Genomic DNA, 12,801 nt, shown 5'->3' with positions numbered 1-12,801 from the left:
TTGGATTCCAAGCAGGCTTCCCATTCTTCCGAACTCAGTAACAAGAGTTGGGCCTTAATCATTTGATTGTGGAAGTATATATCTTCAAGCTAACAGCTGATCCTAGCTCTTGAGTCACAAAGAAGGCTGCATCTATCTGCTCAGTTGGTTGTTAGACTCTGTGAGAAGTTGACCTGAAGTTGAGTTGCTGCTCTGGCTGTGGACCTTAAGTGGAGTTTTAACTAGGCCACGCCTTCAGGTGAGTGAGTGAGGGTTTGGGGGACTCCTACTTTGGCTGTTCTCCAAAATAACTTTCAGCCCCTGACCAGAGGCTTACAGTGGAGAGGTAGTCCTACAAAGAGCACAAAATGCATCATCTGTCACTGGGACACCATTAGACAAGACTCTAGCATAGTCTGATAGGTCAGCAGGGTTTGCCACCTCTTCATTATAGAAAAATCCTTAATGTGCCTTCAAATCAAGTAGAAGGCAGTGTTTGTCTTTTCAGATTATGGCCTTTCATTTTCTATGCTAAGCACTGGGAGGACATGGTGGAGGCAAGCATGTTCTTACCTTCACAAACATTTATTAAACAAATTATACAAATAATCATTTATATAAAATTTGCTAAGTGCATGAAGGAAATGTATGGGGGAATAGGGGCTGTGAGACTACATTATAGAGGGATCTAACTGAGCCTGGAATTTACGGTAAGCTTCTTTTAAGTGGTGATGTGTCCCACCCTGGGCAACATGTCAACAAAAATATATATGTATACAAAATTTAGCCAGGTATGGTGGCGTGCATCTATAGTCCCAGCTACTTGGGAGGCTGAGGTAGGTAGATCGCTTGAGCCCAGGAGGCTGTAGCTGCAGTGAGCTGTGATTGCACCACTGCACCCCAGCCTGGGCAACTGGGTGAGGCGCTGTCTCAAAACATAAACATTTTTTAAAAAGGGATGATATGTGTCAGCTGAGACCTGAGGATGTAGTAAGATTTAACTAGGCAGGGCGCAATGGCTCACGCCTGTAATCCCAGCACTTTGGGAGACCAAGGCGGGTAGATTACAAGGTCAGGAGTTCAAGACCAGCCTGGCCAAGATGGTGAAACCCCTTTACTAAAAATACAAAAATTAGCCAGGCATGGTGGCGGACACCTGTAATCCCAGCTACTCAGAGGCTGAGGCAGAGAATTGCTTGAACCTGGGAGGCAAAGGTTACAGTGAGCCAAGATCGTGCCAATGCACTCCAGCCTGGGCAACAGAGTAAGACTCCATCTCGGAAAAAAAAAAAACTTTAACCAGAAGGGGAGCATGAGGTTAGAAAGGCCATATTGATGCCCCATCAAGAGTAAAGAAGACCAGTGTGCAAACTGTAGTAAGCCCAGGGAAGAGTGGCACGAGATGAGGTCGGGAAGATAGAAGGAAAGGCTAATGACTGCTCCTTTGCCACCACTCTTAGCCTCATCTTAAAAAAAAAAAAAGTGCTGGTTGAGACCACCCAAACTGCTGTGGCATCCCCTAGGGGCAGGCCAATCCCTATTCCATCTCCCTAGCCACTGGGGCTTTGCAGGAAACTCAGGAAGAGGTGCTTCTAGACCCAACTTGGGGATCACACAAATGGAGTGGTCCTCACCTGGCAGCACAGTTCAGAGGAGGGAGAAGGAACAAAGACTAGGCATTCACTTTCCCTGCAATCCTCCATTTTTCCATTGCTCTGAACTGTTGGTTAATACATGACAGAAGTCATTTCCTTATTTAGATGGTTCTGCTGGGAATTCCACACCACCACCATCCCTCCTGAGGCAGATTTTAAAGTCAGCTCTCAAGATTTTATATTTGGATTTCAAAAACTAAATTTCATTACTACATCCGGTGAGACGGCGCCATTGCCTATTCCTATCTGCATGCTCCAGGCACTGTGAGGCCGATAACATCAGCATGTCGAAGCTGCTCAATCCAGACAATTTGCAGCTGGCTAGAGCTGGGCTAGTGGTGGGGAGGGGGAGGATGCAAAATTCTCTCAGAATCCAAAACAGAGTGTACTATAGATCTTGGATTTTGGGGTTCTTTCTGTATGTCATCATTTCTCCTATCTATAAAGAGACAACTCATCTTAGTCTCACCTGGACATAACAAGGAGGTGAAAATTACACTCCTAAATATCAGAACAGGACAAAATCACTGATGGTCCAACATTCAAGATGTTTTCATTGGAGTGAAAAATAGAAGGGGCTGGTGGAAAGAGTGAAAGTCATTATATGAAAAATGCAAGATCCTACTGCCTGTGAAAGCAGCTGTCCATATAAAAGCCAAAATACTCCTGGAAATGGCTATTATGTGCTTCTTTGAAGCCCAGATGTGAAGGCCATATAACTAACCCTCTGATAGCCACAAGGCTGCAGAGTGGGTGAAGACAAATTATTGCTCCCCTGCCAGGAACAAAGGAATTTTGGAGTTTCTAATTCTAACCAAGATTTAATTCTACAGAACAAGCATTCCCTTCACAACAAAAATATTTTAGCCTTTTGGGTTACTGAAAATGTACCAAATAGCATAAAACATTCATTCAACTCTGACAGCATTCACAGACCTACATTTGTAAATAGCCAAACACAGGCTGTTCTTTCCCAGAATAGGATTTTTTTTTTTTTTAATAATGCATAGGTCTCCAAGGTCAGAGTTTTGGGAAAAGTCAGTCTAACCTCATTGAGGCTGCCACTCCTGTGCCCTAGGGTGAGTCTGGCTTTCCTGCATCTCAGTGCACTGCCCACTTACTCACTGGTGTCGGTGTTTACATGCAGGAGACAGAAGAACAAGGATCTACCCCTAATTTTGAGCACAGTGGAAGCATACAGGTTACTGACTACATTACCAGGTCTGAAGACTAATAATTAAGTCAAGTGATTATTTTTATTTAATCGTTTATTTGTTTTATTTTATTTTATTTATTTGAGACACAGTTTTGCTCTTATCGCCCAGGCAGGAGTGCAATGGCACAATCTCAGCTCACTGCAACCTCTGCCTCCCGGGTTCAAGCGATTCTCCTGCCTCAGCCTCCTGAGTAGCTGGGATTACAGGCACCCACCATCACACCCAGCCAATTTTTGTATTTCTGGTAGAGACAGGGTTTCACCATGTTGGCCAGGCTGGTCTCAAACTGCTGATCTCAGGTGATCCACCTGCCTTGGCCTCCCAAAGTTCTGGGATTACAGGCGTGAGCCACCATGCCCAGCCCCATTTGTTTATTTTTACAGAAAAGTATTATTGAAGGTTTTAAACGTGAGAAAGCTTTGACTAGACATGAGGAATAATAATAATAAAAGTGAGAAAGGGCTGGGCATGGTGCCTCATGCCTGTAATTCCAGCATTTTGGGAGGCCAAGGCAGGTGGATCGCTTGAGCTCAGGAGTTCGAGACCAGCCTGAACAACATGGCAAAACTCTGTCTCTACCAAAAATATAAAAAATTAGCTGGGCATGGTGGTATGCACCTGTAGTCCTAGTTACTTGGGAGGCTAAGGTGGCAGGATTGCTTGAGCTGAGGTGGAGATTGCAGTGAGCCAAGATCATGCCATTGCACTCCAGCCTGGGTGACAGAGTGATACCCTATTTCAAAAAATAAAAGTAAAAGGTGGGAAAGCATTTTCACCACATAACAGAGTATAGGTTCCATGGTTGAGCCTCCTTCTGGATATTCACTGTTGGTGGAAAGGTGTTGTGGGTTCTGGGAAAATCTCAATGCCGGCTGATCCTGTCTGTTCTGGATTCTCAGGCCACTCCTGGTAGGTCCATGTTGGCTTTGGTCCCCTGCCTCAAGGACTAGAAGTCAAGGGTCTTTGCTGCTTTTTGCCATAGCCTGGGGAGGATAGACCAAAACTAAGTCAGGGGACTCTGGTGCAGCCAGAATTTGGGGCAACTACCTACCCCACTGCTTACTATTACTTCTAATAGTTCTAGGTTGGCCAAGCCCTGGTCAGCCTCCCTTACCTTAGCCCACTCCTTGCCCACATTTCCTAAAAAATAGCAGATGTGCCATGATATCATGACCATCACTAGACTTTTCTACTGGAGAATGTCTCTCTGTGAGGGCCTGCAAGCCTCATGAGAATCAGACTCATAATTTCTTAGAACAAAGTAAGTTTTTGCTGAAATGTTAGCAAGCCTGAGAACAGTGTCTTGAGTCCTCCTTCCCGACGTCTTCAAATAGCTGGCCATTCTCTGCTGGTTCTTTCCCCCCAGCCTCAACTATTTTCCAGTCTCTCTTATCATACAAGAGCCCCTCTAGACTCTGGTTCTGATTCCTCTGTCTTACATTATTCTTCGCAAAACTGCCTATCACAGACATCCATGACTCCGATCTCTCCTTGGTCCCTACCCCTATTTGGTCCCTACCCCTCTGACCATTGCTGTTAGTCTTCTGCTTACCTCTTCGATATTGGTGCTCCTCAATTTTTTTTTCTAGCGCTTCTTATTTATAAACATACATACATTTATACAAAACCATAAGCCTTACTCTTATTTCTGTTTCTCCATCTTTTATGGCATCACAATTCACGCAGTCACCTGAGTCAGCAGGAAACCTGGCAGTCATCCTTGCCCAGGTCTTCTCCCTGAAACCCAGATCCAACCAGTCTTAGTGCCCCAGCAATTTGACCTCAACATGTTGTTCTTCTCCACCTCCTTTTTTCCAACCCACTGACACTTTTTCAAGCTTTGTCACCTACTGCAATGACCTTTGTCTGGTCTCCCTGCTTCCAGTTTAATCATCCCTGCCCATTCTGTGGACCTGCTCCCAAAGCAGTTTGTCTATCTAAATTTGACAATGAGCTGAAAATCCTCCAGTGTCTCCCCATTATTTCTGGGTAAAGTCCAAAGCCCTGAACATGTCTTACAATGTCCTACATGATTTTAAGTCTTCCTGCCATTCTAGTCTCATCACCTGCCACTTTGTCCCCCTAACATTAACATTCTAGCAAAATTGGGCTGTTCTTTTTGCCTGCTCTGTAGTCATGTGCATCTTCCCCACTAGTCCTTTCTCTTCTTTTTCTTCTTGTTTTCCACTCCTTTCCTCATCGGGTTCAGCAGTGCTTCTTATTCAGGCTTCATCCATCAGTTTTCTTTGGAGAAGTCTTCCCTAATTCCCGGAGTGGGATAGTTGCTTCTGTTCTGTACACATACAAACCTCTGTCATAGCACTCAGCATATTATTAAAAGTATCTGCTTATTCACTTGCCTCACTCACTGGCTTATGAGCTCTTTGTGTCAGGGACCTTATAATTATTATTATTATTTAGAAGACGGGGTCTCACTCTGTTGCTCTGCGCAATCATGGCTCATTACAGCTTCAACCTCCCAGGCTCAAGTGATCCTCCCACCTCAGCCTTCTGAATATCTAGGACTACAGACACATGCCACCATGCCTAGCCAATTTTCTTTAACTTTTCTGTAGAAATGGGATCCTACTATGTTGCCCATGCTGGTCTCAAATTCCTGGGCTCAAGCAATACTCTCACTTTGGCCTTCCAAAGTGCTGGGATTACAGGTGTGAGCCACTGTGCCCAGCCCATATTATTTTTATATGTCCAGAACCCAGCACAGTGCCTAGGATATAAATGCCCTTAAAATGTAGGACCAGAACTGAATTTGGTGGCTAAGGCCCCTTTCATCTCCTTTTCTTGCACTGCCCTCTTTTGTCTCCTGGGCTCACCATTCTCGGTTTCCAATGCAGCATTTTCTTTCTGCGGCTTCCTGCCAGTCTCTCTTTCCATCTTGAGCTATCGACTGCTTCAGTGGCTCCAATATTTCCTTCCTGTGGAGAACTCATTGAGCAGGAAGTTTGTGATCAGAAAGCATCCATGCTATTTTCTAAAGAGGGGCTACAAGTGTGTGCTGAGCGCTAGAGACATGATTGGACTAGAACCACCTTCCAAGTGACTGCTTTGCAAGAAAACAGTCCCACAGCTGTGTAAGTTCTGGTGCATTGTTAATCTCATGACTTTATCTAAGTCTGAGAAGGGGCTGGAGTAAGAGAGATGAGTAAATTAGATTCAAATTGCCTTCAAGGTGTGACTTTGGACATATTACTTTATGCAACCTGGTTCTTCAATTTTAAAATGAGAATGGTGTTTGCCTTACTTGGTTTTTGGGAGGATTCAATGAAATAATATAGATAAAGCACCTAGCACCATGGCCATACCTCTGGCAGGTATTTAAGCAATATTAACTAAATGATTGGTTGAGTTCCAGAAGAACTACACCTGGGCTAAATTGTTCCAAATAACTCCCTGCCAGAGTCCAGCCAGAGCTCTTAGTAGAGCTGCCTCCCAAACATGAGCTTTGAGAAGTTCCTCCTCTCCTCTCCTCCCCTCCCCTCCCAGACTGTTGTTGCCTCTCCGCACTAGAAATGTAACCAGCTTAAGGCCAGGATGGAGGGCACTTAGCAGGGCTGTCTGGGGATGGTGTGGGTATAGAGAGGCTGGCCTAGCACCTTACTATTCCAAGTGTGGTCCCTGTACTAACAGCATTGGTACCACCTGGGAGCTAACATGAAATGCTGACAATTCAGGTTCCAGACCTACTGAATCAGAATCTGCATTTAAATAATATCCCCAGATGATTTCTACATTCATTAATATATTAAGAAGCACTGTCCTGGGGCACAGATGGGTTCACCATCTCAGAGGTGGAAGGTTGAGGCAGTGCAGGTGTATCAGAGCTGTCTAGAAGAGGTAGAGGTTGTATGGGGGCAGGGAAGGATGTGGCAAAGGGGCATACTCAGAGAAGAGGAAGTGTCCTCAGAGATGTGGACTGTAGAGCTACAGGGGGCTCTTTGGGAGGCGTTAGTCATTTGCTGTTTCAGGGCTCCTTCCTGTTGATGCCTTGAGTATGAGGTGGTACCTTTGAGTTAGCCAATGAGTGTCACCACACCAGCCAGAGTGACAATTGGGCAGGGAAAGGCCCTCTACTGCCCTGATCCTGGGGAGACACTCCTGCAAGGACCCCAGAACCATCTAAGCTTAGCAGTGGTATTGTTTTCCATGGAGATGCATAACCAGCAACTGGCTAGATTCACCCCTAAAAACATACCCTGAACTGGTATTAGGCTAGAATCTCCCCTCCCTACATCTGTACCCACAGCTGGCACATGTGCACCCCTAAAACACACACACCTGAACTTTTTTTCTCTTGGGAGACTCAGATGGGAGTTCATAAGTAGGGTTAACCCTCCCATTCCCCTATCTGACCTGCTTAACCCAAGGCTGGCCCCTGAGCCTCTATGAGCCCCTCAGCCCTGACCTCCCTGCTGCACAGAGCAGGCCTTATGAGAGTGACTACAGGCCTAGGCCTTGTTGGGTGCAGCAGAAGTTTGTTTCAGCAGAGAGCCTCTCTCTCTCTCTCTCTCTCTCTCTCTCTCTCTCTCTCTCTCTCACTCACTCACTCTCTCTCTCCCCCCCTCCCTCCCTCCCTGTCTCTGACTGGATCTCACTCTGTTACCCAGGCTGGAGTGCAGTTGTGTGATCACAGCTCATTGCAGCCTCAACTTCCCAGACTCAAGTGATCCTCCTGCCTCAGCTTCCCAAGTAGCTGAGACCACAGCACATGCTACCACACCCAGCTAAGTTTTTTTTTCTTTTTTGTAGAGATGGGTCTTACTTTGTTGCCCAGACTAGTCTTGAACTGCTGAGCTCAAGCAGTCCTCCTGCCTCAGCCTCCCAAAGTGCTGGGATTATAGGTTTGAGCCACCATGCCTGGCCTTTCTCTTTCTTAAGCACTTGTAGGACAGGACTCTGCATCCCTGTTTGCCTTCTTAATAAAAACCCTTTCCAGCCACCCAGCTAGAGCCTATTGATCTTTCCCTCAGGTAATCTGTTTATCTCAATGGTTAAGGAAAAGGCCCCCAAAAATGGGTGAGTGCCCTGTGGCAGGGTAGGAGCTGCATCAGCAGCAACAAAAAGTCATAAGGGTAGAGTCCTAGTCCCCAGGGTTGAGCTTCACCAGTAGTTGCTTTAAACTCTCTGCCGAAGTACTCAGTGACCAATAGCCAGTTCTCTTCTTTAACCCAGGCCCTGCCCAGGCCCAATCCTCTATGTCAGATAAGATGATAATCTACCACCATCACTCTCCTCTGTGCTCCTACCACCCTCCATGCATTCTTGCCTCTGCTGTTCATCTCTCTTCGTTAAATAGACTGATTTGTGTGCCTGTCATCTCCGCACTTTTAAATTTTCTTCTTAGCAAGAACTAGGGTTTTTGGTGATTTTCCCTCCCCAGTGTACATTGTGCCCTGCCCTTGTTGGTGTTCAATGATTATCAGAGTTTTAAACAAGTGGTGAGTTCACCAATGTTAATTATTGAGATGACAAAAAGGAAAGACTAGGAGACTGCTCTGGCTAGAGAGCAGAGCTTCAGAGCTGCAAATTATTTTTGTGAGGAAAGAGTAGTGCCTGCCGGGCGTAATGGGTGTTAGAGACTTAGAACAAGCTAAAAAGGAGAGGAAGGGCAGCAACAGGAAATACCACAGAGGGGAAAAGCTATCTGATACCAGCCCTCCAAGTCTATTGTCCATTGCAGACAAGTTGGTCCTTATTCCTCCAAGGCCAGAGGGAAGAAATCCCATTGACTCTGCCAGACAATTACTTTGCTTTCCTGGGAAATCAAGGAGCCCCAAAGATTTATGAACCAGTGCAGGCCAGACTCTGTTCCTTGAGTAATTGAAGCTTACTAAAAAGACTTAAGGGAGATTTGGAGCCAACATTCAGATGAGGATCCACAAGTCAGTCTGGCCCAGACAAATGTCAGTGTCTGTTGGCATTTCTCTTGTTTTCGCTTCCTGCCACATGTGGGACTCTCAAGGACTCTCCAACCACATGCCCTGTACTGATTCCTGGGCAGAATTCTCCTCAGTGTCTGTGCCTCCTCCCTTACCCTGAAGAACTGAATCCACATTCCGGAAGGAAACTGAAAGATCCTTTGGACTGTGCTCCCTAAAGCTCTGCTAACCTTGAACAACCTCCCCATCTTCCTGTCCTCTGCGCCCTGTCTAAGGGGCACATCAAGTGAAAAGCCCCTAGAAACCCAACCCCAAATCCTCAGCTCCCTAAGGGGCACGTCAAGTAGAAATCCCCCAGAAACCCAACCCCAAATCCCCAGCCGCCTCCAAATCCCCTGTTCTTAGAATAATGTTCCCTCTCCTATGAAAGGTGTCATCCCCAAAAGTCTGCGTTGTCTGAATCTGAATATAAAAAGAGAAGGGACTGCTTCCTTTCCACTGCCCACCACACACCTTCTTATTTTTCTGCCTAGGTCCTGATTATCAATCTTTTCTAAAATATTTTATTAGAATATGCATAACATAAAAGTTACCATTTTAACCATTGTGGGGTTTTTTTGGTTTTGTTGTTGTTCTTGTTTTGAGACAATCTTGCTCTATCACCCGGGCTGGAATGCCGTGGTGTGATCTTGGCTCACTGCAACCTCTGCTTCCCAGGTTCAAGTGATTCTCCTGCCTCAGCCTCCTGAGTAGTTGTGATTATAGGTGTGTACCACCACACTTGGCTAATTTTTGTTTGTTTTTAGTAAGGACAGGGTTTTGCCATGTTGGTCATGCTGGTCTCAAACTCCGGGCCTCAAGTGATCCGCCCACTTTGGGCCTCCCAAAGTGCTGGGATTACAAGCGTGAGCCACTGCGCCCAGCCAATTTTAACCACTGTAGATCAATTTTTAAAGAACTTTGCACCTTGACCCCTTTTTCCATTAAATGAGATCATCTTTCCCTAAAGAGATTGAAATGGGGGAGGCAAGGGTGATGTGGGGTTCAAAGACCTTGTAGGTCACAAGACTTAACATAGGCCAAGACCTATGTCTTAAACTGGTCCAATGGTAACTGATGCAGGAGCCTCTTCAACATCTGGCTCGGGGGATGAGGGTCAGGATTAGGCCAAGCCAGTCCTCCCAGAAGGAAGTAAGCCTTCTCCACTTATGACTCTGGTGCCTACCTCTCCTGGGTCATGAGGCTTGGCCCTTAGGCCCTTATGCATGGGCTTGCCTCAAGCCATAGCTACAGTGAGTATCCCTGAGTTGAGGTATTTATCTTATCTCCCAAATGAAGGCTTTTTAGAATGAATAGCAGAGCATCAATCTAAGACATCAGTCTTTTCCTAACCATGAAGAAGCAGGGCAGGGTTCTACATCGTCTTTTAAAAGTTCACTGGCCTTTGGGAAGCCAAGGCAGGTGGATCACGAGGTCAAGAGATCGAGACCATCCTGGTCAACATGGTGAAACCCCATCTCTACTAAAACTGCAAAAAATTAGCTGGGCATGGTGGCACATGCCTGTAATCCCAACTGCTCAGGAGGCTGAGGCAGGAGAATTGCCTGAACCCAGGAGGTGGAGGTTGCAGTGAGCCAAGATCACACCATTGCACTCCAGCCTGGGTAACAAGAGCGAAACTCTGTGTCAAAAAAAAAAAGTTCACTGGCCTCCTGTCTCTTTATTTCAAAAACAAATCCTTTTTTTTTTTTTGCAATCTCACTACCAACTTCATACTTTCACCATCCTTTTCTCTCCTATTTCTGAAAACTAAATAATAGGTAAGGAGCTGCCGCCCTAGCTGGGATAACTCTGGAACCATTTTGGTTAATTCTCCCACCCCACGTCTAAAAGCAAGGGAGACACTCTGTGAGATTTGCTTTCTGGGTCTGCAATTACAGTCACAGTACCTATAGCTGACATGCTGACACGGGGAGGACTGGCTAAAACACAGTGGCCAGTTGCCAGGCAGCGCTGGTGCTCCACTTAAAGCCCTTCCCAATCTTCAGTGTAAGAGTTTTCCCTCCTTTTGTTCTTAATTGGTGGCCTCAAGTCAGGAGTATTTTGTCTGGCAGGTGATACTCAGAGGAAATTCTGTTCTATGAAAGAAGATTCCCCAGAGGGAACCAGGTAAATGAGGACTGGAACAGAGCTCTCTTGGAAGAGAATTTCAGATGACCTAAAATTCCCTGGGCACACAGTGAAAAATAAAGCATTAAAAGCCAGCTATGCTCTCAGTCATGACTGGAGGCATTGTAAATTGGAACAATCCTTTGGGAAAGCATTTTGGCAATATCTATCAAGAAACTTAAAAGCACTCATGTTTTTTACTTAGTAATCTACTTTATTTAGGAAATAATCCTAAACATAAATATATGTGGATTTCAATGTAGCATTATTCAATGTAGTGAAAAGTTGCAAATGACTTGAATGTCAAAAATAAATGAATGGTTACAAAGTTACTATACATCCTCTCTATGGATATAATGCAGCCATTAAACTGATAGTTAAAAAACTATAGAAGAATATAAAGCTAAGGGCTGGGCACAGTGGCTCACACCTATAATCCCAGCACTTTGGGAGGCCAAGGCGGGAGGATCACTTGAGGCCAGGAGTTCGAAACCAGCCTGGCCAACATGGCGAAACCCCATCTACTAAAAATACAAAAAGTAGCCAGGCATGGGTGGTGCAGGCCTGTAATCCCAGCTACTCACAAGGCTCAGGCAGTGAGCCTAGATCACACCACTTCACTCCAGCCTGGGCGACAGAGTGAGACTCTGACTCCAGAAAAAAAAGAAGAAGAAGAAGACTATAAAGCTAGGTGCAGTGGCATGTACCTGTAATCCCAGATACTCAGGAAGCTGAAGTAGGACCACTTGATTCTAGGAGTTCAAGGCCATAATGAGCTATGAATGTGCCTATGAATAGCCACTGCACTCCATCCTGAGCAACAAGCAAGACCCTGCCTCTATTAATAGATACATATATATATATATATATATATTTATGGAGAGCTGATTATGTTCTGATAATATTTTTTTAAAATACAGAATACAAAATATAATACTTTTTTTTTGAGACGGAGTCTCACTCTGTTGCCCAGGCTAGAGTGCAATGGCGTGATCTTGGCAGACTGCAACCTCCACCTCCCAGGTTCAAGTGATTCTCATGCCTCAGCATCCCACCACACCTGGCTAATTTTTATATTTTTTAGTAGAGAAGGAGTTTTGCCATGTTGGCCAGCTGGTCTTGAACTCCTGCCTCAAGTGATCCTCCTGCTTCAGCCTCCCAAAGTGCTGGGATTACAGGCGTGAACCACAGCGCCCAGCCACAAAATATATTATGTTCTTTAAAATGCACATGTATTAGTTGGTACTCTGTGATTATAGTAACAAAATTTAAAAATGCAACTGAAGCTAATTTAAGCTAAGAAACAGACTAAGGATTCTTTCTTTTTTTTTTTTTTGAGACAGGATCTCACTCTGTCACTCAGGCTGGCATGCAGTGGCACAGTCATGGCTCACTTATAGCCTCGACCTCCTGCTCTCAGGCAGTTCTCCCACCTCAGCCTCCCGAGTAGCTGGGACTACAGGTGTGCACCACCACACCTGGCTAATTTGTTTGTTTTTGTTTTTGGAGAGACAGCATCTTGCTATGTTGCCTAGGCTGGGTTTCTTACAATGCCTAAGCACAGCATTAAGTCAGGCTTTTGATGGGTAAGGCAGACTCTAGAACAATGGCCTGAAACCTAGGGAGCACTCTCACAATCTCTTGCATTTACTTATTTCTAACATCAGCTGTATTCTTGTTTCCCTCCCCAGTGGCTCTCTCTGTTACCCAATCCAGTCTTGAACTTTCCATCTATCTCCTTTTAAGTCCCACTTCCTGATTCCGGGGGAGACTGATTCACTCTGCCTCATCCAAGCATATATCCAAAGGGGTGGAATCACATAGAACCAGCATAGTTCCTGGAGGCTCACCCCTATGACCATGAAGATGGGAACAGCACCAACT

The 12,801-nt window shown here is 45.4% G+C and overlaps 1 protein-coding gene and 1 long non-coding RNA gene across 15 annotated transcripts in view; one reads left to right on the top strand and one right to left on the bottom strand.

Moving 5' to 3' along the window:
• FAM219A (family with sequence similarity 219 member A) overlaps positions 1-12,801 on the top strand; it is a 59,528-nt gene that overhangs the window by 28,830 nt on the left and 17,897 nt on the right. The window lies entirely within an intron of this gene.
• LOC118155388 (uncharacterized) overlaps positions 2,884-12,801 on the bottom strand; it is a 28,134-nt gene continuing 18,216 nt past the window's right edge. For 4 of the 7 annotated variants that reach the window (XR_013535003.1, XR_013535007.1, XR_013535006.1 and 1 more), the window contains 4 exons: positions 5,686-5,787; positions 4,975-5,144; positions 4,492-4,588; positions 2,884-3,834 (listed from right to left, as the gene is read on the bottom strand). This is a non-coding gene — a long non-coding RNA (uncharacterized LOC118155388). The remainder of the gene's footprint in view (positions 3,835-4,491; positions 4,589-4,974; positions 5,145-5,685; positions 5,788-12,801) is intronic. The other 3 variants (XR_013535004.1, XR_004745861.3, XR_004745864.3) reach the window with 3 other exon arrangements.

The sequence above is a fragment of the Callithrix jacchus genome, chromosome 1 (genome assembly GCF_049354715.1).
Source record: "Callithrix jacchus isolate 240 chromosome 1, calJac240_pri, whole genome shotgun sequence".
NCBI lineage: Eukaryota > Metazoa > Chordata > Mammalia > Primates > Cebidae > Callithrix > Callithrix jacchus.
Note: the sequence above shows the minus strand (reverse complement) of the source record. Positions and strands in the feature narration are given on the sequence as shown.